The sequence below is a fragment of the Canis lupus genome, chromosome 7 (assembly GCF_003254725.2).
Source record: "Canis lupus dingo isolate Sandy chromosome 7, ASM325472v2, whole genome shotgun sequence".
Lineage (NCBI taxonomy): Eukaryota > Metazoa > Chordata > Mammalia > Carnivora > Canidae > Canis > Canis lupus.
In genome coordinates this window covers 68,297,988-68,324,312 of record NC_064249.1, presented here as the reverse complement: position 1 = coordinate 68,324,312, position 26,325 = coordinate 68,297,988, and the positions used below count along the sequence as shown (strand labels likewise).

Below are 26,325 nucleotides of genomic sequence, written 5' to 3'. Positions count from 1 at the left end.
TTAGTTTATCCAAGATTATGTGTCTAGTAAGTGAATGTATAACTCCTGTTAAGCATGACACCCATGGCACGCTACAGTTTACAAATCCCTCTTGGCCAATTTCATTGACTAAATTTTTATTATTTCTTATCTGATCTAATCCAGTATCCTTCTAATTGGTTGTCTTAACTCTAGTTTCATCTCCCTCAAATGTATTCTCCAAATGGCTGACAGAGTTATCTTTCAAGAAGATAAATATGATTTCATTAAAAATTTTCAATGGCTTCCTGTGATCCATAACAAAGTACTATATATATATATATGTAATATATATATATATATTACATATATATATATAAATATTTATTTATTCATTTGAGAGAGAAAGAGAATGTGCTTGCATGTTGGAGAGGGGCAGAGGGAGAGGAAGAGAATTCCAAGCAGACTCCCAGCAGAGCTCAGAGCACCACTCAGCCCTGTCCCAGTAACCTGGGATCATGACTTGAGCTGAAAGTAAGTTGAAAACTTAACAAACTGAACCACCCAGGTGCCCCCAAAATACCAGGTATTTAATATAGATTGCAAGATGCTTCAAAATGTACCAGTGGCTATCACATCTTATCTTTAGGTGATGACTCACTGAGCCTCACTTCTGTAATTTTACTTCTCTTGTTGCTGCTGAGTTGTCCTACCCCTGTGTCTACCTAGAAAGTATCTCCTTAAATTCAAAGTCGTTACTCAAATATAAACCTCATGACCTCCATACTAGATTATGCATCTCTTCTTTAAATTCTCATAATATATTGTACATATTTTTTTACGATGTATGCTGAACTGCTATGCTTACTGGGTAACATGTATCTCTTACACTAATCTCTTAAGCCCTGATTTTTTTTAAGTGCCAGCCATATTTACCAGAATACAGTAAGTATTTAAAGTGCTTTTTATGTATGGAAGGAAGAAAGAATGAACAAACAAATATAAGCAAATGAACTGAATGCTGGAAATATAAATCAACATCTTTAATATCGAATATAGCAAAGTTTTAGAGCAGGTATTAAATACATGTTATTAAATACAATATTTAAATACATGTAAATATTATTTAGAAATAATAATAAGTAAAATATAACATGACTAGGGCACCTGGGTGGATCAGTCACTTAAGAATCTGCCTTCAGCTCAAGTTATGAACTGAGAATCCTGGGGTTGAGCCCCATATTGGAGACCTGCTCAGTGGGGAGTTTGTCTGACTGTCTCTCTCTCTCTCTTTCTCTCTCAAATAAATAAAAAATAATAATAATAAAACTAAAAAATAGGGACTCCTGGGTGGCTCATTGGTTGAGCATCTGCCTTCAGCTCAGGTCATGATCCCAGGGTCTCAGGATCAAGTCCCATATCAGGCTTCCCACAGGAAGCCTGCTTCTCCCTCTGCTGGTGTCTCTGCCCCCCCCCCCTTCTCTTTGTCTCCTCTGTGTCTCATGAATAAATAAAATCTGAAAAAAAAATTTAATTTAAAAAATTAAAAAATACAACATGACTATTAAAATAAATCAGAATAATGAATAATGACTTTTACTTTATAAATAAGATTAATAGTTTCACAGAGCTACAAAATAAGTAAAAATAAATTGAGATTCTATAAGGCATTTGGCCTTATACTATTATATCTTTACAAGTTAGACTGAGAAAGTTGAACAAAATAATAATGCTAAGTGGATTCATAGCTGATTCAATTGTCCATCTTGTGAAGATTTTAGTTTCTGCATTTTTTTCAGCCTTATAGAGGGTTTTTACTTGCATTTTATTCTGATTTTTTTGTTTCATATTTTATCATTAATGAATAAAGTCATAGAAGACAAATATGTTAAATTGTGGAGTGACATAAAGCTATAAAAGACTGTACAATACTGAAAAGAACTAAGATTTTAGAATCAGACATACACCTAGATTTAAATCCCATTACAACATATACTTGCTTTGTGGGACCTTAATCTAACTGACTCTAGCTTTCCTCCTATGTTAAAAAGGAATAATACCTAATTTGTAGGGCTTTCATGAGCACTTATTAGATAAGACTTATAAAGCCTGAGAAATTGTAGACTCATTAAAATGTATCCCTTAGTTATTATTAAGGATTATGATTTTAAAGAATCATAATCTTTAAAAAATGCTCAGCTAGTACTAAAACTAACAATAGATAATTTAAACAGGATAATTGTTAACTCCCATGTCTTAATTTAAATATTAACTGTCATGCACTGCTCTGAGTTATTAGCTATTTATATGAGATCAGGGGTTTTAATTGAGTCCAGACTTATAAACAAGTCAACAGTGTAGCAAGATTGACATATAGAAAAACAGTGAACTTAATTTTAGCCTATATAAACAGAAATATAGCATCTAGAACAATTTGTGAGAAATTACCCCCTGCCCCATTATATTAGTCAGACTACAGCTGGTGTATTATGTTCCTTTATGGGTGCCAGAGAAGTGTGTCTGAAAACCATGTCATGGGGAGTCATTTAAAGATGCAGCGTTAATCCCCTATCAATTTCCTCATTTTCAAATAAGAAACTATTCAGAGGCAGTAAATTGACCCAAGGTCAGAGCAGGGAATCAAATCCAAGCCTTATGAGCCCAGGGTAAAACTCTTTGTGTACCACAACTATTTCTTAGAGATATATGACATATATCCTAATACATCTTTTTTTTTTTTTTTTTTGCTAATATACAAAATAAGTTGAAGGAAAAAATATGCAATGTCTGTAGGACTATGAAAATTTACAGGCTCTCACAACATATTAGACCTTAGAGCTCATCTTTTCCTCCTGCTTCTCAAGTAATAAACTCTTCTGTGATGACCTAGCAGGTGATTGCTCAATCTCTGAACACTCCTGGGGGTGCAATGAAAAAGAACGCACTGTGTTATAAACCAGCCCATTCAATGTTGGGAAATTTCCAAATGTAGGAAAGTTTTTTATTCACATTGAATAAAAATCTCCCTCTGTTAAATGTCTAGCTTTTTTAGTCGCAGGTCACACTGAATAAAGTTAGTACTTAGCTCACATGATGATCCCTGCAATATGGAAAGACAGCAATAAAGTTTCCCAAACTTTGCCTTTGGGGGGTCATTTTAATGAATATTTCTGGAACATATCAGTTCTTAATACAGATCTTTGTTTTGCTTTTAGCCTAGGTGTTGTGGGCGTATGTGAAAATTAAATTATAACATTGGAGAAAATTCCCTGCCAAATGATTCATTGACAGGTGCTAAATCAGTAAGAGTCTGTCACATACATTTTAATGCCAGGTGGGCTGCTGAAGACAGCTTTGTTTTCATGGCTAATATTGTTGGCCTGGGCAAAGAATCTGAATTCTCTGAATTCAGATCTGAACTCAGCTTATTTGGGGGCTGGCATACCATTGACATGGACTGCGTAAGGTATGGTCAGAGGATACATTTTCATATATCATCCCTACCTGGATAGTGAACACAGAATAAATTGGCAGAGTCAATCAAGGCAAAAGCAGTTGAGGGATTTTCCAATACTCTTGCTCACATTCAAGGGCAGATATTACTTAGGTAACTACTCAGCTGCTGACATTTGCTGTGACAGAGTGCCCGGCAGTAGTAACAACACTGTGCAAGCAAGATCTCTGACAGGCTTGAAATGAAGACATCTGTTTTCTTTTGGAAAGTGTGAGACAATGTGGTTAATAGAGAAGCACTATTTATTTTTTTTAAATTATTTTTATTTATTTATGATAGTCACAGAGAGAGAGAGAGAGGCAGAGACACAGGCAGAGGGAGAAGCAGGCTCCATACACCGGGAGCCCGACGTGGGATTCGATTCCGGGTCTCCAGGATCGCGCCCTGGGCCAAAGGCAGCCGCTAAACCGCTGCGCCACCCATGAATCCCGAGAAGCACTATTTAAATCTAAGGCATACACATCCTTGAGCTTACTCAAGATTATATATGATAATTGGGTATTATTTCATGTTCTCACTAGTTTTTTTCTAGTTATAGAAGTGAGTCTAAGCAAGATTAACTGACTTTGGAGGAATAGTTACCTCTCTATCCTTTCTATGATAATTTATTGTGTAGTGTAAGTTCCTCAAAAGTTAACAGTAGGTCAAAGAAATGAAAATAAAGAATTTTTTGTCATTTTCTTAATAATAAAGTTAATGATACCTTTTGAGAGTTCCCAAAATTCTGCTTAATTCCTGATTGACTTTGAAGATGGGGTTAATCTCTTTGAGTTTCAGTCTTCTCATCTGTGAACAGGAACTCACTTGTCATTGTGATTATGAGATAAATTATGAGTGTATAACTACTGCCTGGCTAATGATTCCTGGCAACCCATGATCTCAGAAAGAGATTCTTTCCAGATTCTATATTGTGCCTGAAAACAGGACTTTTGCTCTGGGGTATTGACCATCGCTGGATATCGTGTGGGATATCACATGAACCTGCCTCGTTGGTTTTATAAGGCATGAAAAGCCAGCATATAATTGACAGTCTCACAAAATGGGAGAAGAGCATTTCCAGGTTACAAAAAAATCTTTTGTTATCAGAGAAAAAGTGAAGTCACACCGAGAAAGTGAAACAGCAGATAGCCACTGTGATACTATGATTTATAAGAAATATGTGTTCCGTAAGTTGGATGACCAACAGCAGTATTGAGCAGAAGGTACAGAGATTTTCCCATAAACTCCCACACATGAACAGCCTCCTCTATTATCAACATGCCACACCAGTGTGGTACATTTGTTACCATCGATGAACTTTTATTGGTTCAGGGTTATCATCTAGAGTCCATACTTTATATTAGGGTTCACTTTTGGTGGTGTATGTTCTATGGGTTTGCACAAATGTATAATGACATGTATGTACCATTATGTTATCATAGAATATTTTCGCTGAGTTAAAATTCCTCTGCTCTGCCTATTGATCCCTGCTTTCTCCCGCTTACACTCGCAATCCCAGCCCCTGGCAACCACTACTCTTTTTACTGTCTCCATTATTTTGCCTTTTCCATAATGCCATATAGTTGAAATCATACTTTTCCTTTGGAAATGAGTCACTAGGTCTAGGCCACAGTTCAGGAGAAAAGACTTACGCATCACCTCCTGAAGGGGGGTAGTATCTACATAATATTTGAAAATTTTCTATAATGATGACTATCTCTTCTCTCCCATTCATTTATTTAATACTTTTATTTTTTTATTTTTATTTTTTTAATACTTTTATTTAGGGATGCCTGGGTGGCTCAGCAGTTGAGCGTCTGCCTTCGGCTCAGGGTGTGATCCTGGGGTACCAGGATCAAGTCCCACATCGGGCTCTCTGCATGGAGCCTGCTTCTTCCTCTGCCTGTGTCTCTGCCTCTCTCTTTCTCTGTCTCTCATGAATAAATAAAATATTTAAAAAACCACTGTGATTTAAAATAATAATAATAATTTTATTTAATCATCTTTTGTTAATATCAATGTCAACTAACATATATTTATAATTTGGGATGGAGAGCCAATACATTAAAATAATGTGTTGCTGAAATTGTTCTAGCTTTTGCCACTGGGAGCTCTTTCAAGTTGGCTTTAGCTTCTTTTAGATGAGCTTCATTCTTTGTTTCTGGAACAGATAAGAATGTATTTTAGGATAATTTTTGCCTCATAACTATGAAATGAAAGAGTTGCTATTTTACAGGACTTATGTCAGGCACTTAACTTTCATTTACTCTTTTAATCTTTAAATAAGAATTCTCCAAAAAAGGAATTGTATTCAATTGTAGATTAAGAAACTGAAAATGGATTTTGTGTAACTGTGTAAAAGTCACATAACTCCTAAGTGGTAAATTCGGAATTTAACCTTAGGTCTATCTGAATTCCTGCCAATCTGTTAGTTCTATAAATTGAGAGAAGCATGGTTAAAACTTAAACACAGGTAACCTGGGAACTTTATCTTTGCAGAAATTTTAGAACTTCATTTTCATCCTTTTCATGTTTGGGGAATCTCTTTTGCTACGTGATTTATATGTTGCATGGCAATGTGGCAGCTGGATTGACTAAAGTCATCTCTGGTCTTTCATTGTATGCTCTGAACTCTTTCAGTTCATCTTTTACCTCTGCTCCTGCTACTGGCTGTTTTCTTTTTTATTTCTTTTTTATTTTTTTTATTTTTTATTTATTTTATTTTTTTTTACTGGCTGTTTTCTTCATCATTATTTATTGTAGCTATATTTGGTATTATGAATTTGTTCTGTCTTATTGCTTTCAGTATTTAGCTCTCTAAAGTAGGAAGATTATTGACAACATATTAACTACTCCAAATCTCAGGGTGTATTTTAACACATTTTTATATTTAGAGAAAAATTACAAGATAACTCACAGATTCTAGGTAATTCTCATATATCTCATATTCAGTTATTAACATTTTGCATGAGTGTGGTAAATTTAGTATAATTATTAAACCAATATATCAATATATTATTTTTTAAAGATTTTATTTATTTATTCATGAGAAACAGAGAGACAGAGAGGCAGAGACATAGGCAGAGAGAGAAGCAGACTCCACGCAGGGAGCCCCATGTGGGACTGGATCCTGGGTCTTCAGGATCAGGCTCTGGGCTGGAGGTGGTGCTAAACCGCTGAGCCACCCAGGCTACCCTCAATATATTATTATTAACTAAAGTCCAAACTTCATGCAGATTTCCTCAGTTTTTACATAATGTCCTTTCCAGGACGCCTCATTATATTTAGTTGTCGTGTCTACCTAGTTTTCTTTTCAATGTGACAGTTGCCCAGTTTTAGATGATCTTGAAAGTTTTGAAGAGTACTGGTCAGATTTTCTTTAGGCTGTCCTTAATTTGGAACTTGTCTAATGTTTTTTGTATGATTATAATAGAGTCATTCGTGTTTGTGAGGAAGACCACAGAGTTGAAGTCCCCTTTTCATCTCATCATATCAAGTGTACATACTTAACAACATGACTTTGCTATTGAAGTTAATTTTGATCACCAGACTGATAGTGTTTGTCTAATTTCCTCACTTTAAAGTTATTTTTGAGGGACGCTTGGGTGACTCAGCAGTTAAGTGTCTGCCTTTGGCTCAGAGTGTGACCCTGGAGTCCTGGGATGGAGTCCCACATGGGGTTCTCTGCATGGAGCCTGCTTCTCCCTCTACCTATGTCTCTGCCTCTCTCTCTCTCTCTCTCTGTCTTTCATGAATAAATAAATAAAATCTTAAAAAAAAAATAAAGTTATTTTTTACTCTCCCCCTTTCCATTCTGTACTCCTGGAAGGAGATTGCTATGTGCCCCCTACACTTAAGAAAGGAGAATGTATACTTGAGGGCAAAGTATCAGCATACATTATTTGAAATTCTTCTGCACTGGAGATTTGTTTCTTTCCCTCCATTTATTTATTTATTCTATCATTTATTTAAAACACTATGGACTCATGAATATTTTATTTTATACTTTGGGTCATAATCCAATAATACTTTATTTTGTTGCTGAAATTTTTCCGATGTTGGCCATTCAGAGGCCTTTTAGTTGACATCTGGGACCCTTTGATATATTCCATTTTGTGAATAATTTAAAGCATTTTCCTACATCTTTGGTACTACAAGATGCTTTAGGCTTGTCATTTATATTTCTTGCCCTGATCCTAGATTCAGCCATTTCTCCAAGAACCTCTGGTTCCTTTTATTGGGAAATGGAATTAGAAACCAAGATCCGGGCATTGGATATTCTCAGTGTTACTGGGATATTATTGCTTCTAACCCCTCCACAGATTAGAGCAAGGGAAAATATATATACTAGCCTATGTGTTTGCACAAATCTGTAAAATATTACTATATATAGCCATCTGTGTGTATATTAACCTAATATGAGTTCATGCTAACATGTACAACTGTAATCCATTACTACGTAGATTATTCTAGACTGTCATTCAAGCCTTCCCCCATTGCTTACTTCTAAGTTCCAACTCAAAAAAGCAAGAAACTTGGCTACCATCATCTGCCATCAACTTACTAAATTATTCAATTCCAGTATACCTGTAAAACCATATCAGAATTGTTAATCTATATTCCCATGGGAAACATTTTATCAAGTAGGGTACAAATTCTTTTGGCTTTATACTTACAGATTGAGCTGAATCCCAAAGTTATGTTAGGTCAGCACTTTCTCCCTCAAACCTATCAGTCAGGTTGTTTTATACATTTATAAAACAGTTAAATTATTTCATCACATTCTACATTCTATTGTGAGATTCCTCAGACTCCTAAATTACTTTTAAAATTTGCATTCACTAAGGTTCATTATATGTAGTGTAGAGTTCCATGGATTTTGACAAATGCAGTTTCATATATCTACCATTATATTTTTCTGCAGAGTGGTTTCAATGTTTTTAAAAATTTGCTGTGCTTTATACAAATAACTCTCACCCTAATGCTGAGCCCCTGGAAAACTTTCCTCTAGATGTTTTATTATTTTTGCATTTTACATTAAATTCTGTGATGTATCTTGACTTGGTTTTTGTAAAAGCTGTAAAGCCTCAATCTAGATTCAATTTTTGCATATGGAAATCCAATTGTTCCAGCAACCATTTGCTGATAATACTTGGTCCCTTGAATCTCCTTTGCTCCTTTTTCAAAGGTCAGTTGATTCTATTTCTGGCCTCTCAATTTTGTTCCATTGGTCTATATATCTTTTCTTTAGCCAGTACCATACTGACTTGATTACTGTAGCTTTATAGTAAAATCTGAAATAGGACAGTGTGAGTCCTACAACTTTGCTCTTCTTTTTCAGTGTTTTGATAGCTATTCTAGGTATTTTGCTTTTACATATAAAGTGTAGAACCAGTTCATCGATATCCACAAAATTGGCTGCTAGGATTTTGATTGGGATTGTGTTGAATCTATAGAACAACTTGAGAAGGATCAGCATCTTAATATTGAGATTCCCAATTCAAGACACAATTCTTGGTCTCTCTCTCTCTCTCTCTTTCTTTTGCTTTCTCATATTGAGTACTGTATGATTCCTTTTATTTATTTTTTTTAATTTTTATTTATTTATGATAGTCACAGAGAGAGAGAGAGGCAGAGACACAGGCAGAGGGAGAAGCAGGCTCCATGCAGGGAGCCCGACGCGGGATTCGATCCCGGGTTTCCAGGATCGCGCCCTGGGCCAAAGGCAGGCGCCAAACCGCTGCGCCACCCAGGGATCCCTGTATGATTCCTTTTAATCTCATTTCTTAGTATAGGAATTATCTTTATTTAGAAACATTTTTTTTAGTAGTTGCAATTGGCATTTATGAAAATTCCAAGCTAGCTGGGATGAACAGGAAGTGTATTTTTCCTCTCCAAATTTTCTTTCAGGTAACACTTGAGTTATTAATTTAAGCCAGTCACATCCACATACCTATAATCTTGCTGTCCAGAGGAATAAAAAAAAAAGAGCTCAGAATTCTGTCTGAGTTGGTGTAACATGTTGTGTATAGAGGAAGGAATACTAACAGTACCACTTGATATATACTAACATCAGTGTTTCACTGATGGTGGCATAGGAAGTATAATGGAAATGTTGGCAGTGGTGAGCTTCATGTCTTACACACACATTGGTGGTCACCCTGGTAGCAGTGGTGGTACCCAGTGTCATTAGTGACAGCTGTTCCAATTGTAATGGTAGAGGCATTTTCACTAGATTCATCTGATGGCATGCTTTCAGCTGAAGTTTCAGTTACTTGACTTCCACTGCTTTTGGTCCATTTTCAGAATTGCTTCTTCAGCCTTTGCATTGAGTCTGACGGATTTCTGGTATTCTTTAGTTAAGTAACTTAAACAGAACTCTGACTAGAACAGATGGGAGCAGAATTTAAAAACAAAATCTCACTCAATAAAATTTCTAAGGCAAATGGAGAAAAAAAGTTCAGGTGTGTCTTGATCATGCTTCTAACTGAGTTACCCCATTTGATTTTTTAAAGGATTCCTTCAGTTAATTGCTCCCATACTTATTGTGAAGCTTGAATGGCATAATATTAAATCTTTCCAATAGTCTTGCCTGCCCAGACTGGAAGCTATGGTGTGATTCAGCATCTACAAGTCTGTTTTTATGGGCTTGGAATGGGCAGAACTTACAGAATATATCTCTGGTAGAAAATATAGAACATATTTTATTTGAATATATAGAACATACCTCTATTAAAGGTATTAGATTATATCTCTAATATTCTATATTAGAAATGTTAGAATATATCTCTAATATTCTCTATTAGAATATATAGAATATATATATCTCTGAGCAAAAATAGAGTACAAGATACCCAGTAAAGTTCCAGGTACACGAGGAACTTAATAAATGTTACTGTCAAGATCTGTGGACTGAAGGAAAAAAAATCAAAACTTTAGAATACTTAAAGCATTTAATACTGAGAAACTATTGTAATATATTTTAAGTATCCAAAAGGCACTGTTTTGTTTTGTTTTTTAGAAATACATCTTCCACTGTAAAGATTCATCTCAAACTTCCCTTCAACTTTCTGCAATAGTTACTAATTGCGTTCTTGTTGTCAACCAGTTCTTAGTCCTTGTCATTATAGGTTCAGCAGCTGCAAAGGTGAAATGTTTTGACAAATATTGAACATCATACATTTTATACTGTGGATCAGCATGGATGTTTCTTAGCTTCTTTAGATGGTTCTGTAATGGAGTTATATTTGGAAGTTTCCCAGTGTGGTGCAGAAGCCTCACGGAGAGAGGAAGTTTATAAACTGCAATTCTACAGGAAGGAGAAAGGCCAGCTGCTCATCCTGCATGATTCCTCCTTGAGCTTTTGTATTTTCCCAGCTAGACATTTCAAGCTTCCTATTTATAAATGTATCTTCAGTATACTGACTGGTGACAAAGACTCCAATTGGCCAGCATATTTTCACTCAATGTGGAGAGAAGCCATTTAAAGACTGAGGTAACATATCAACAACAACAAAAAATAAAACCTGACAATAAGGGAACATGAAGGGAAAGGAGTATCCTTGACTGTGGTACTGCCAGTCACAAAGTTATAACCTATTCACGTTACTAAAAAGATATTCTCATATCCCTGGTTGGTTTATACCAAAGTCTATAGGTTAAAAGAACTGCTAAAAAGTTTCCATATCTTTAACATTATCTGGAAAGTTCTTCAGAAAATTATAATTTTTCCTCTTGCAGGAAATTTAAAAATAATGTGTGAAGAACTTTTTAAAAATATTTAGTCTTTTACTTCCAGACTTATTTTTATGACCTAGTTGTATATCAATAAAACAGATAGGAAAATATATCAGGTAATTACTAAAGTTATTCATTATTAACTAGAGCAGTTAACATTAAGGAGCAACCAATTTAATGGAAAAAGATACTTCAGGTTATTTCTTTAAATATATTTTAGAGTTTTCCATTTCATTGACAGTAGTAGTGACATTTGCGGACCCTAAAACTGAATTATGTCAGTTCTGCCTACACATTTGAAATGATCCATGGGAAAGGTAACTTATGGGTGATAAATTCTCTTTCCAGTACCATATGGAGTAACATCAAAAGCCATGTCCTATTAACTTTGTTTTCATAGTCTAAGAGTTCATTCTGTTGTTTAACCTTAAATTAAGCTATTTTTGGAAATTAAATGTTTATTAGATAAGTTGGTTAATAGCACTTGCTGTTTGCCAGGGATTGTGCTAGGCTTTTTTTCACATATATTAACTCATTTGCTCCTCACAATCCTAGAGAATAGATTCCGTAATTATTCTCCTTTTACAGATGTGGAGATTGAAGCAAAGAGAAGCAAAATAATTTGACCAAATTTACACAGTAGGTGGCAGAGAAAATATTTGATTTCCAGAATATGTACTCTTTTAAAAACAACAACAAAAAAAGATTTATATATTTGGGAGGGGCAGAGGGTGAAGGAGAGAAAAACTTAAGCAGACTCAATGCTGAGTGTGGAGCCAAATGCGAGGCTTGATCTCACTACCCTGATACCACAATCCTGAGATCACAACCTCAGCTGAAACTAAGAATCAAACATTTAACCAACTGCCCCACCCAGGCGCCCCTCTAGAATACATACTCTTGACCATGATATAGTATTGCTTCCAGTTTTTAAAATTACCCTCATGAGTGTTATTTTCAATTTTCATGTGGTTCAAATATGGTGCCATGTTTTTTTCTAACAATATTATTTTTATTATATGTTAATCTTAACTTGTCTCTAAACCAATGCACAGTTTTGTACCACCCTACTTTGCATTAGTGGGAGGCACAATGTAGTAAAGTCAATCTCCACTACAGGGGCTTTGTTATTAAAGCAAAGGACCTATGTTTCATCTGTGTTTGTGTGTGACTATGAGTGACAAAATCACAAATAACAGTGGATTAAACAAATCGGTTGCTCTCATTCATGAAGAAGTTGACTGGAGGTTGGCAGTTCAGCTACGGTATCATGGCTTCACAAGATCATCAGGGAGCCTTGTAAGTTGTTGGTCAGTCTTCCTCAGCATGTGACTTTTATGTTGTGATCCAGGATGTTGGTCAAGTTCTAGCCATCATAGGCCAAAAAATTGAAAAATAAGAACAATATAGGGCATTTCCTGAAAGCTTTAACTTCACTTCTTCTTATGTATTCCTGGTCATAGATTAATCACAGAGACACATCCAGAGCAAGGGAGACTGGCAATGTGGTATTTATCTACACAGTCATGTTCCCAGCTGGAACTGGAGCTTCTATTATAGGAGAGAAAGGGTGAGTGGAAAGCATGTGTTAACTGCCATCTAATAGTTTCTGCTGCATCTAGGGTATAATTCGAGTTTGTTACTTGGGAATGATAAATTCTATAAATTCCATAAGTTCAGACATTCCCAATAACTACATTTTGTTGTACTTTAAAAAAGCCTCGTATTGATATACAACATTTATTTACCTTAGCATTCTTTTCTCTTACCCTCAATCAATTCCTTTGGTTATATCTCCAACATCTTACTTCTTAACCCCTGTGCAGCTGAAAAATCATGGTTACTATTATTCTACTTTCCAAAGACTACTAGTCTCCTGTCATTTCCCCTGCCAGTCTTTTCCACTGTGCTTCTGAGGGAAACTTTTACATTCCTTTTCAGAGCTTTTTGCCTCCTCTTATGAAGATAACAATTCCTTGACAACAAAACATCCCTTGTAGAACTTTCCAGAGAACGACCGCTCCTCCTCTTCCCACTGACTCATAGAAAAGGCAAGATGGTCATGTTTTTCGCATTCTTTCCTTTGTACTGCCAGATGACTATACCTCCCAGGGAACACAAGCCCATTGTTTCCCACTCACCTGCCAGAGAGCCTCCACCTTCCTCTGTGACATTATCCTGCAGTGACTCATTCTCCTGCCCTCTCCTCCTCTCCTGATCATGCCTGCAGAGTGCCTCCTTGCTTGTCATGGGATTTCAGACTCTGGGGACATGGAAATGGTGCTAAACTAAGGAGGTGTTGGGAACTGATGCAGTTTGGAGAAGAAAGATGACATTTTAAGTCTTGATAACTATTTATTTTTTTGAAGTAGGTTTGAAAAGTTGGATACTCTACCCAGTAAACCTATAAGAATTGCATACTCTACCCTGTAAACCTATGAAAACCACATTTGTTCATTAACAAAAGGACAGAACTTATTTCTGCAACTCCTAGAACTATAGACATGTAGTACATGGCAGTTTTATATCATTTCACTAAAAACAGAACAGCCTACTCATGCTTGAGTGATCTGAGTCTCTGATGCATACATGCAGTCTTGTTGAGTTCCACATAACGAATTTCCAGATACAACATTCCATATTTACCTTCACATTGTATTTTCCAAGAAGATGTAACTCTAAATCTACTTTGCAGCCCAAGACTAATACTAACCATTTTATACATAGACCAGCTTTTCTCTGAGCCATCACTACTTAATACAATTATTTGAACTACTCACTTCAAGCCATCCCCAATTTCTATAATAACCTATTTCTTTGTTTGGGGAGAGGCATTTCAAGTTTTTTATAGTGTCTTCCTTTATTGTAACAAGACAATAAACCCTAAAGTTTTTAACTATAGGTTGGTCCCCAGAGTCATTACCAGACAGGTTATCATAAACTCCATCGTGGTATTGAAATCCTGAGGGCAATAAGATGTCACCGAGGTTGTAAACTAATTCTGCTTAGTTAGCCTAAAACTCAAAGTGTCAAAACTAATAATCTGGCAAGTCCCAGTGTGAGTGAAATTTTCCATGTAAGAATTGTAAATACAGAGGAAGGAGAGAGAATTGTAAATACAAAAGAGAGCAGTGGTAAGTAGAGTTTGGAGTTACACAGTTATGGATTTCTATTTTGACTCTAGCCATCAAAACTATGTGCCCTTGGTTGTTATTTTATCTATTAAACTGTTTTTCAACTCTGTGAATTGGGAAATAATAACACTTATAAAATAATAATTTTATAAGGATAAAATGTAATTTATTTACCATAAGCTTGAAACATGATACACTCTCAGTGAGTGATAGGTGTTATCCTTTGGTATAGTGTATTTCACGTAGAGTCAACACCTACATTTCTATATATAGCTTAAAAAGTCTTAGACAATTCATTCTATTTCACTTTGCCTTACGTGCAAAATGTGGATAAGAGTACAAATCTGACACAGTTGTGTTATTGAGTGTGATAATGTAATAGATATATATGTATAGTATTCAGTGAGCAATATGCATCCTATTAATATTAGTTTTCTATTTCTCCCTACACTTGTTTTCTAGTTATGCTTTGAGAAATATGGTAATTGAACCATACAACTGGAAGAAGATAATATATCAGTTAATATGTGTCTGTGTGTTACGTAAGTAGGTCTGTTTTCCCTGTTCCTCTTTACACCGTATGCCTCTGGCCATCTTCTGGGGAAGGAGCTATTCCTATAGCTGAGAGTCATATATGGGTGCAACCCCTCCTGACATAGTGTCCACCAGAAAAGTGTTTCCTTTTTTTTTTTTTCCAGAAAAGTGTTTCTGAGTCTTCTGATAACCTCACATATGTGTATGTATTGGGGTAGTGTGGGTGATATTTTCCTAGAAATTTCAGATATCAACTTGATCTCTATTACCCAAAGCAAGGACAAACAAAATAGTCATTAAAAATGTTTAAGAAGCTTTTTACTCAGGGATTCTGGTAATAAATATAATTTACAGAGTGACAGAAGACTGGACACAGAGTCCCAGTCTATTATTGCTCTTTACATTAGCAAGGATTTTAGGCTTCTATCTAGGACATCCCATAGGAATGTTCTCTTTTTCTTTTTAGACACTTTGCTTCATATATCCTGATTTCTTCTGTGTCCAGTGACCTAAGAACCCTCACTCAGAATTTATAGTCTTAAATACTGTCTTCTGTCTTATATATATTCTGACACTTTCTGTGAATCAGTTATTTGTGTGTGTGTGCGTGTGTGTAAAGCCATTAAAATAGCTTGAAATTAAATTTCATTATTATAAGGTATCCTCTATGTGATTTTCTTTTAAAGTTGGAGCAAAAGTATCAACATCCTTCTTGCAACTAGAAACATTATCAATTTTTGTGGAAAGTTTTCTTTCCATTCTTAGTTGTTTGGGTTTTTTTGGGAGGTGGGGGGAGGCTTTCTTTTGCAACTAACAAGTTTTTAAACAAAGAAATAAAGACGTGCCACTGAATCAGTTTAGGTTATTTATTCCTAATTTGAGAGACATTTTTTTAAAGATTTATTTATGTATCCTTTTAGAGAGAAAGTGCATGCGAGCTGAGGGAGGAACAGGGGGAGAGCACAGAGAGAATCCACAAGCAAACTCCCCACTGAGCATGGAACCTACTCCTGGATCTCAGGACCCTGAAAACATGACCTGAGCCAAAACTAAGTGTTGGCCACTCAATGGACTGAGCCACCTAGGTGCTCTAAGTTCTAATTCCAAGATATCTTTCAGATACCAAAGAAATTAAGAATAACTTCAGAAAAAAGTTGTATCACTATATATATTATAAAACAGCCATTCTGATTCAGAATAGATGAGTTTTTTTAAAATATTTTATTTATTTATTCATGAGAGACACAAAGAGAGAGGCAGAGACATAGGCAGAGGGAGGAGAAGCAAGCACCATGCAGGGAGCCTGATGCAGGACTCAATCCTGGGACTCCAGGATCATGCCCTGAGCTGAAGTCAGGTGCTCAACCACTGAGCTACCCAGGTGTCCCATAGATGAGATCTTTAAGTGAGGTTTTGTGTGATTATTTCAGGAAGTAGGGAGCATTTAGTTTATGGGACATCTCCATTTTATATTCTAGTTTGTGTGATAATTTCCAAAGAGCCATTCTTTATAAATCCATAGATTCTAGGAATATTTCCATAAGCAGTCCTTAACAAGGAACATACTAGAGACATTCTCGGTCTAAGATAACTTTATTTTTTTAGATTAAAAAAATTATAGCATCATCTGACTGGCTCAGTTGGTTAAGCATCTGACTTCAGCTCAGATCATGATCTTGGCATCCTGGAATTGAGCCCCACATTAGGCTCTCCACTCAGTAGGGAATCTGCAGGTCCCTCTCCCTCTCCCTTTGTTTGCCTCTCTCCCCACTCCTGTTCTCTTTCTCTCGCAGATAAGTAAATAATCTTTGAAAGAAATTATAATGCAGATATTTCAAAATTCAAATGGTACAAAGGGACCATGGAAATTCTCCAATCCTTGAGATCAATGTTACTTGAGAGCAATGTTACTTGCATATTTTGAGGCCACTTTAAACTTAATTTTTGATCTGAGATTCTTCAGAAAATTCAAATTTAAAGTTTGGTGGCAAATCCATGTGAGATCTAATGAAGATTTCAATTCTCAGAGATTTTCTTTCACCCTGTAATCAACACCAAGACTTGAGTTCCCCTAGATGGTGGGAGGTGCTTTCTTCCCTCTCCCCTACAAACATACATCTAAGATGGAGGAGGGGCCAGGAGAAAGGAATCGTTTCTATTAAAATTTCCTAAATGTAGGATGTCTGTTTAGTCTTCTGTACTTTCAAGACCCTCAAGATGAGGAAAAAATAAACTTGACTTTATTTGGTTCAACAAATGGCTTCAAGCATACATCGACTCTATTACAACCCTTAGTTCTTGGTTCCCACTATTATATACTTGTTCTTAGTTTAAGTTCCTTTAGGTTTTATTCAGCTCACAAATGCATGCAAGAGTTTTTCTTTTACAAATATTTCTCTAGTATTGCACACATGTACTGTTTTTCCCCGTTTTTTGTTGGAAAAAGGGATGTCTGGATTTGTGCTCTCCAGATTGTTGAAAATAGAAATTTTGCTTCTTAATTTTTGATGACCCTTGCATTTATTCATAGACAAGATTTTACAGATGCATATCTTGGGAAAAAAACAACTAATTCAATTCAATGAGAATCCTTTACCCTTTCTGTATCACTATAACCTTTCTCTCCCTCTCTCTTTCTCTCTCGTTCTTGTCTTTCCCTAAAGATTGAGTTTTAATACATACTATATTCTTCTACTTTTGAAGAATGTTATGTTTTAGAATGTTTAAGGATTATTATTGTCTCACAGTCTTGCTACTTTATCTATTATTCTTGACTTATTTTTTAGCATTATATCCATAATAACACACCATTTTAATTCACATTTCAAATGGCTTATGTCAGAGTTTATGAATAGCTAAAATAGCAAATAGTATGTAACAAATATTATAGCCATATTTTTTGCTTTGAAATATATTCTAATGTTATGTTTAGAGGCAGCTCATAACCAAATTATATAAATTTTTATTTTTTCTGAGGAAAACACATGTACATTGAAACAAATTTAAAGAATTGGAGTAAACATTTAAGAAGGAATAATAATATCCCATATGAAGAAAAGCCTAGAGTATTAATGATTTTTTTGTTTCATATGTTTCTTATTTTTAAGCAAATTTTCATTCTAAAAGTTGAGATCATTTTGTGTATAATGTTTTTTGCCTATCTTTATATAGAGCTATTTAATATTCTTTATGTTTCTGGTTTAATGGTTGCATAGTCTCCTGTTAAAGTATGTAATACTTCGTTTTTTTAATACTTAGATATTTTAACCAAATTCCTCTTATTGGAGATTTATATAGTTTCTAATTATTTAGTATTTTAGACATCACTGATACAATAGTTACTTTTGTACTTAAATAATGTATATATCTCTATTTTCTTAGAGTAAATATGTAGAAGTAGAATTCCTGGGTCAAAGAGAATTTCAAGGTTTTTGAAATGTCATTTTATCTGTTAATATTCTCCAGAAGTAAGGGAGAATTTACGTTTCCTCCAATACTAATATAGGAATACTAACCTTTAATTAAGATTAAAATTTTCTCAGTAAGCCAACCATGGGTATTATTACTGAGGTACGTTATTTTAGTAATTTGCCAAAACAAGAAACTGGCACTAGTTTAAAACGTATTTCTTATCACCTTCATAGGTTCAGAGAACTCTTTATGAAGCACATCCCTTTTTAAAGGTAAATAGCACTTGAAAAGTATAGAGCTTATTTTCTTCTCTCTAAACCTCTTTATGTTTCTTGTGTGTATTTTTTAAATGTATTCAATCATCAGTATAGAGCCCTTATTTGTTCTATCCATTTACCTAGATATCAGCAACTGGAAAAGCTCAAAATTGTTGGTAGATACTCTGATTTTTTTTTTAATAGAAGTTTTACCATCTCAGTACATTTTAGTTTACTCATGAGGTAGCATTCAATGATATCATAGTAGACACAAAGAACACACAATAGACACACGAAAAAGATTCTTGAGACTAACTTGACCTTCTACTTCTGTCTCCAACACTTAGTGATTATAAACCTTGAGCAAGTTATTATACATTTCTGCCTCAATGTCTGTGTATTTAGAATGGATAATAATAGTAATTTACCACATGCAATTGTTTGAATAAGTGGATTAGCTGATAAGTATAATATACTGAAAGGAATACGTGGCATGTTAGTTATTATTGCTACTATATTATTGGATCAATAATTTTAATTTTAAATGGAAAATCCAGATACTTTACTGATGCCTCTCACTCTAGAGTTCTGATAATGAACATGTACAAGAATCACAAACTGCTCATTTTACTGGTTTAAGTATCATACACAACGATGGAAAGTACTGGCAAAAGCTGACTAAAAATATCTTGGCTCAGGTTTAAAGATGAAGTAAAGCTTGGAATAGATTTGTCTTTGTCATTATATTCCTAGGAGTGTATAAAGAGATGAGAGAGAAAAGATGAGAACTGGTCCTTTGCAGAGCAGATTTAGTACCATCAATAATAGTAGCAAGCATGGCACTCATGCAATCACAGATCATCCAGGATGATAGATATGAAAAGTTCTAGAAGAAACTGAACATGAGAGATGCCTTTTAGAGAATGGTACCTCAACCACTAGTGATGTAGCCTGAGGAATATGTCAGATTCTGACCAATAAGATTGGCCACCATAGCCCTGGGAAGGTGCAGATAATGTGCTGAGGGAGACTAGACATACTTTCTCCAATGTGGCCTCAGGAGATCCAGAAAAATTCTCCCTTCTGTGGCCTGAGGCTAAAACATGGCAAAGGACTATGTGTCTCCACTTTCCATACTCCAAGAATTTATAATTTAGATTTGACATATTATAATCCCATAAAAGCCATGGCATAGCCACCACAAAGTTTTACTGTTCACAGTGTAAATATATTGAAAATTCTTAGTCTGTTCTTTGTGCTGAGACAATACAAAAAGTCATGAATGATGGAAAGTTCAAAATGAGTCTGTCCCATGACTTTTGGGAGCTTCAGGTTTGCAAGGGTTTAATTTCTGCTGTCATGGAAACTGTCAGCACCAACTCTCAGTGATTTCCTGCAGGCGGAGTGACAACATTTCTAAGAAGAATGATACTGTCTCTATTACCATCAATCAATATTTATTGAACTCCAGCAGCCGGTCTTGAGCCACATTAGGAGCTTGCACTGAGATTTGCCCCCAGCTAGCATGTGGTTGAACTGAGACACAGGAGGTCAGACAGGTGAAACAAAGCAGCTCCAGAATATAGCCAAGAATTAAGGTTATAAATCCTGTAGAATTAGAACTTTAGTGACTGAATCACTTGGGTCCTGGTGAAAATTTAAGAACACGTTAAATGTCAAGGTGTGAACTGAAGGAATTTAGGTTCTGTCAGAAATGGTAACACTGGAATTATGTACTTTTAGAATACACATGTTTGACAGATTCATTTTTCTTAATGTTCCTTATATTCTTTTCTGTTGCTTGATATTTGAGATTCTTATTCTATGAATATCCTTTCTTCAGTCTTCGTTATCTACCAAGTATTTTACAAAACCATTCAGCTAGAAGCATCTAGGAGTCAGGGTAAAGTTTCTCCATCAAATCATTCTGTTGAGATTCATGTCTGAATTATTCTACCTTTGTCTTAAGCTGTTTTCTTACCTCTTCATCCGCTATTTCTGTACATGCAGTTTGCTTGATCAAAGCATCTCTAGGAAGCCTCAGATGTGTGGCTAACATCTTTCCTTAAGTTCATCCCTCTCTGAACTTATAGATTAGCTCTTGTAGTTCACATCTCTTGACTCTATTGCTTTTTCTGTTTCTTCTCCTATGACTAAGCAAAAATTAAAACAGTTTCAAAGCCCAGTATCATGCCATTCCCATATACTGCCCCTATAGTCTAGAATTATCTTCCCTCAACTAACATTACATCCTGGGTTCTAAGGACTAACTCTTTTATGACTTAAAACGCCTCCTCCTTGGTGGAACTTTATTCCATTTCCTGTGTCTAGTTATGTACTTCCTCCCTGTTTCCACTACACTTAAAAAAAATTCAGTTACAGCGTTTAATTTATTATATTGTACTTATTCATTTAAATATCTGTCTCTGCATTTCCCTGAGAGCTCCTTAATGAAAGTGGCTACATCTCATTTATCTTGGCATCTTCTGCTTACACTCAGCAATTGGCATCAATATAGATTTGTTTATTGAAATGAATCAAGAATAAAATATAAGGTTTAATAAAGAAAACAAAACCATTCTCTGAATCCTCACTGTTTTGATCCCTCAGAGTAATGCACTGCCTTACATCTACAGCCTGACAGAGGAGTCACTCTTGTTGACTTCATATGTCAGCATATGATACATGCTGAACTGATGTTAATTTATATTAGTTTATATTAAATCAGTTTCTAATGTTGAGTTAAAATTGTTAAACACTCAATAATGCCTGGATCCACCAAATGGTTCAGTGCCTCCTATTCTCAGGAGCTGATAGTGACATTTGTAGAAGTTGTGAAATACCACGGTTGCATCTGGAAAGCTTGACAAATATAATGCTGCATTTTAGTTTTTAGAGAGAAATAAAGGGTTGGCAGTGGAGTAGAATAGTTAATGTTTTGAGGCTTTCTGCTAGCATCTGAATAACTACATCCTTAGTTAGTCTTCACAATAAGCTTATAGGTAGGTTTTTGTTTTTTTAACTTACTTATCTTTTTCATTTTTCAAATGGGGAAGTTGAAGAAATAGGAATGTAGATCTGTTCATCTGTGGAAACGTACTAACATCTTAATGACATTATCATATTCTCTGCTATAAGTATTTGTTGGTATCATTATCATTTCATTAAAAATACCTACCTTTATTGAGGTAATATTGACATGTAAAGAGCTATATATATTTAATGTATACAAGTTGATGAGTATGGGGATAAGTATATACCCATGAAACTATCACCACCCACAAGGTCATAAACATATTCATCACCTGTTGAAGTTTTTTCTCAATCTTTCTTCTTCTTATTATTTATGTGGTAAGAGCACATGAGATCTACCCTGTTAGAAAAATTTAAGTATACAATACAGTATTGTTAGCTGTAGGCACTATGCTGTATAATAGATCTCCACAACTTATTTTGCATGACTAAAGCTTTGTACCCTTTGACCATAACTTCCTCATTACCTGCTTCCCTAACCCCTGGCAATCTCATTCTGCTCTCTCCTTCTATGAGTTTAATGATTTCATATTCTAGATACAAGTGAGATCATGCAGTATTTCTTTCTGTGTTTGGCTTATTTCATTTAGAATAATGTCTCCAGGCTCATTCATGTTGTCACAAAGGCAGTATTTTCTTCTTTTTGTAAGGTTGAAATTATATTGTATGTATATACCACATTTAAAAAAGATCCATTCATCTGTCCCTGGACTTTTAAATTGTTTCCATATCTTGACGAATGCGAATAATGCTGCAATGAACACAAGAGTGAAAGTATCTCTTTGAGATCTTGATTTCACTTCCTTTATCAACATTTCATTCTGATTAGAACAGAGAAGATAAAAAGTTTGAAATCTTTTTCTCAGTTTGAAATTTTATTTCTTTCAACTTGAGAATATCTGAACCAAATAGCTAGACAACACAGAAAAATGCAGCTTCCTTCATGTGGTCTGGCACTTAGGTGATGCCATTGCAAGGATGGGTTAAACAGGGTAGTAGAAAAAAAAAACATAGCTTTTCAAAATGTGGTATATGTAATTTCATCATGCATCTGTGGGGTGTTGGGATATTCTAACATAGCAACTATAGTCAAACATATTCTAATGTAAAATTTAAGCAATTTCAAAATTAAATATAACAGGAATTTACTTGCTATTTTCGCTTATTTGCACCATTTTTGACCTTTACCTGGAGAAGTTAACATGATATTATATAGCTTGCTTATGAGAAACAAAGCTAGCACTCAGAAGAAAAAAAAAAATCAGAATTAGATTCTAAACCTCAGTTGCTAATCTGTTGCTTAGTTACAACACCAGGCGGTTTCCATAGTATATTGTGTCACAATCATTAGCTCTGGCATTTACATTTGTAAACCTACTTTGTTTGGGTCATTTTCCATAATACTGTTAAAATATTCAGACCTTTGCCTTAAGTAAAATGGTATCAAGCTTCTAAAGTGTTTTTTACTTAAAAAAAATCCTAAAGTCATTCCCCCCCCAAAAAACCCCACATTTCAGCAAAATTTACAAGAAATGATGTTCCTCATGTCGTGTTGCATTTCTTAAATCCTAGAAAGATAGCAATTAAAATATAGCTATTATTGGTGACTCATAATTATAGTCTTTCAGATCATTTTATCATCCTGTTAAATATCTTCAAACATTTTGAAACATATGTTTGATGAATGACCATATTTTTGAACATATTGAAAACACTTCATCACCATATTTTACCAGTAGGTTCCACTATGTTTTACTGCCATTGAGTACCCAGCTGCTTCTTTCTCTCAAACCTGCCAGAAAATTCATTATGGAGCCCTTTCTCTTAATGCTTTTGTTCCACTTCTTTCAATTATGTAATTCTTAACATATGCCATCCTACTGTTGACCTAAGGTGGTATTAAGAATTTAATGACTTAAACAAAGGAGTATTCTCTTTTCTCTTTTCATCCATTTTCTAAAATGATTGCCAAGCAAGAATAGATATATTTTAGGAAGAAGGGAGAATTTGTGAAAAAATTATTATTAATTACATAAGCCAAAGTGGGGAAAACATATGACAGTTACATACAGAAGATACTCAAGGTCCGGCATCATCTCACTGTGACTGATAAACACTCAGTATAATTGGGGGAAGAAAAGAAAAAAATAGAAGTTTTCTCATGGTAGTTTTCAACTATAGAATTTTTTTAAAATTTAAGAGAGTACTATATATGTCACTAAAATCACACATATCACTGAAATCTTGATAGTTTTTTTTAAAGATTTATTTAAATAAATAAATCTCTTTGAGAAAGAAAGAATGGGAGGAGGGGTGGGGGGAGGGGAGAGAGAGAGAGAGGATCCTCAAGCAAACTCTCCACTGAATGTGAAGCCCAACACAGGGCTCTATTACAGGACACTGAGATCATGAGCTAAGGTGAAACCAAGAGTTGGATGCTTAACCAACTGAGTCACCCAGAGACCCTTGATAAATTTTAATAAAATATAAAAATAATTGCAGCCAAAGAAGTAAAATCCATTCATTCCCTCACCAAATGCCCTAGAATGTCTATTATGTGTCAGAAACTGTCTTAGATATTGAGTTTAAACTGCTGAGCAAGATGGACAAAGTCCCTGCCTTATAGAACTTAGAGTATTGCTCTTTTGAATTACATATTGATTTCCATGCTTTTGTCAGCATTTAGGTTTCCATAGTTGTTGACATGTCTAAAGATGCCCGGAGTCTAAGATTTAAAGGGAATATTGGCCTACTTCCACTTTACCTATCTATGAATTTTTCAATGATCTCTTTAATCCCTCTTCCACACCAAAAGGGGTTTACTTTTGTATTGTTCTCCAGAGTATTTCTTCTGGATCTAAGATATGAGAAAAAATATGCAAAGATGAAGGAATAAGAAATGCCTAGTCATACTTACATTGAACTTAACATTAAAGTATGCTAAGTGTGTTTTCTTTGGCTTCTGCTTTAAATTTCTGATAACCAAGGCTACTGTGAAAACTTTTATGAGAAAAAAAGACCCTCCCCTTTTCTAATTCTTCAGGATAAGATTTTTTTTTATCTAAAAGGAAACTTTGAGATCTGATCTAAACACCAGTAAGGGATTTCCGATAAATTTGTGTTTAGGTTCAGTTTTGAAGTAGTACCTCCTGTGATGAAAGATTCATTACTTTTCCTTTTTTTGAACTGTTTTTGGAGTCTACTTTTTGAACAATACTCCTGCTACTGTGGGAACTATTAAGGGATTTATAGACAAATAAGCTAATAAATAAAGAAAATGATAATGGCACCACACAGTTATCCATTAGTCCCATGATATTTGCTTCTGTTATTCATAGAATGTCAAAAGAAATACCTGTCCTCAAGAAATTTTGAATCTATTTAGAGAACTGAGATATGTATGCTATAGAGGTATAAGATCCCAGATGTTTTGTGACTGTAGTGCCAATTACATAGGGTTATTATGGTCGGTTACACCTTACTGAAGACATGAAATGTAACCTGACCCTTATGGGCTACATAAGAATTAAAGTGGTAGGGACGCCTGGGTGGCTCAGCAGTTGAGCATCTGCCTTCAGCTCAGGGCATGATTCTGGAATCCTGGGATCGATCAGTCCCACATCACGCTCCCTGGGGGAGCCTGCTTCTCCCTCTGACTATCTCTTCCTCTCTCTTTGTGTCTCTCATGAATAAATAAATAAATTTTTTTTTAAAAAAAAAGAAACTGGTAGATCTTTATGAGTGAAATCATATGGTATTGGTTTTGACAGGTGCCATATTATTTCACTCATAAGTGGAATCTAAAACAAAACAAGGGGTGCCTGGATGGCTCAATCAGTTAAGCATCTGCCTTTGGCTCAGGTCATTATCCTGGGGTCCTAGGATCGAGTCCTGCATTGGGCTCCCTGCTCAGCATGGAGTCTGCTTATCTGACTCCCTCTGCCTCTGTCCCTCTGCTTATGTTCTCTCTCTCAAATAAATAAATTAAAAAATATTTGAAAAATAAAGCAAACAAAAAACAAGAAACAAACCTACAAATGAATAAACAATCAAAATGCAGAATCAGACCTATAACTACAGAGAACAAACCCATGATTACTAGAGGGGAGGAAGAGAGAGGTTGGGCAAAAGGATGAAGGACAGTAGAAGGTACAGGCTTCCAGGTATGGAATGAATAAGTCATGGGAATAAAAGGCATAGCATAGGAATATAATCAATGATTTTGTAATAGTGATGTATGGGGACAGATGGCAGTTACACTAGTGATGAACATAGCATAAGATATAAACTTGTTGAATCACTATATTGCACACTTGAAATTAATGTAACATTGTGTGTTGACTATATTCAAATAATGAACAAACAGTTAAATCTTTGAGGACAATCAAATTAGTAGAAAGAATGAGGATACATAATGTTTGTTCAAGAACAACTAGAAGAATGGTCTGGCATATGATACAGTGCCAGGGACTGGAGCATAAATTGTAGACATCAATCTATAGGGGCTATTGAACTTATACCATAAACACTAGACCACTGGTGAAAGATGTTGAAAACAGAATAATAACTATTGAATGAAAGTGATATCAAGTCTGTAAGATAAATTAGTGTAGAGCTACACTAAAGTGTGGGTTGGAGGTAATAAATCTAGGGAAATGGTAGTGTGAGTAGACATAACATATGGGTTTGAGAGGCATTAAGAGGTAAACAAACTGATGTGCTAATTTGGTAAAAGATGACTAGTCAACTGAACGTATTCAGTAAGTTT

General features: G+C 35.0%; 1 long non-coding RNA gene across 1 annotated transcript; it reads right to left on the bottom strand.

Annotated features, from left to right (window-relative positions):
* Positions 1-5,460: 5,460 nt before the first annotated feature.
* Positions 5,461-22,842, bottom strand: LOC112648274 (uncharacterized). The gene is made up of 4 exons (XR_003128882.3): positions 22,746-22,842; positions 21,830-21,897; positions 20,506-20,677; positions 5,461-5,612 (listed from the first exon to the last, which is right to left on the bottom strand). It is a non-coding gene; the product is annotated as an uncharacterized LOC112648274 (long non-coding RNA).
* Between the last annotated feature and the right edge of the window lie 3,483 nt (positions 22,843-26,325).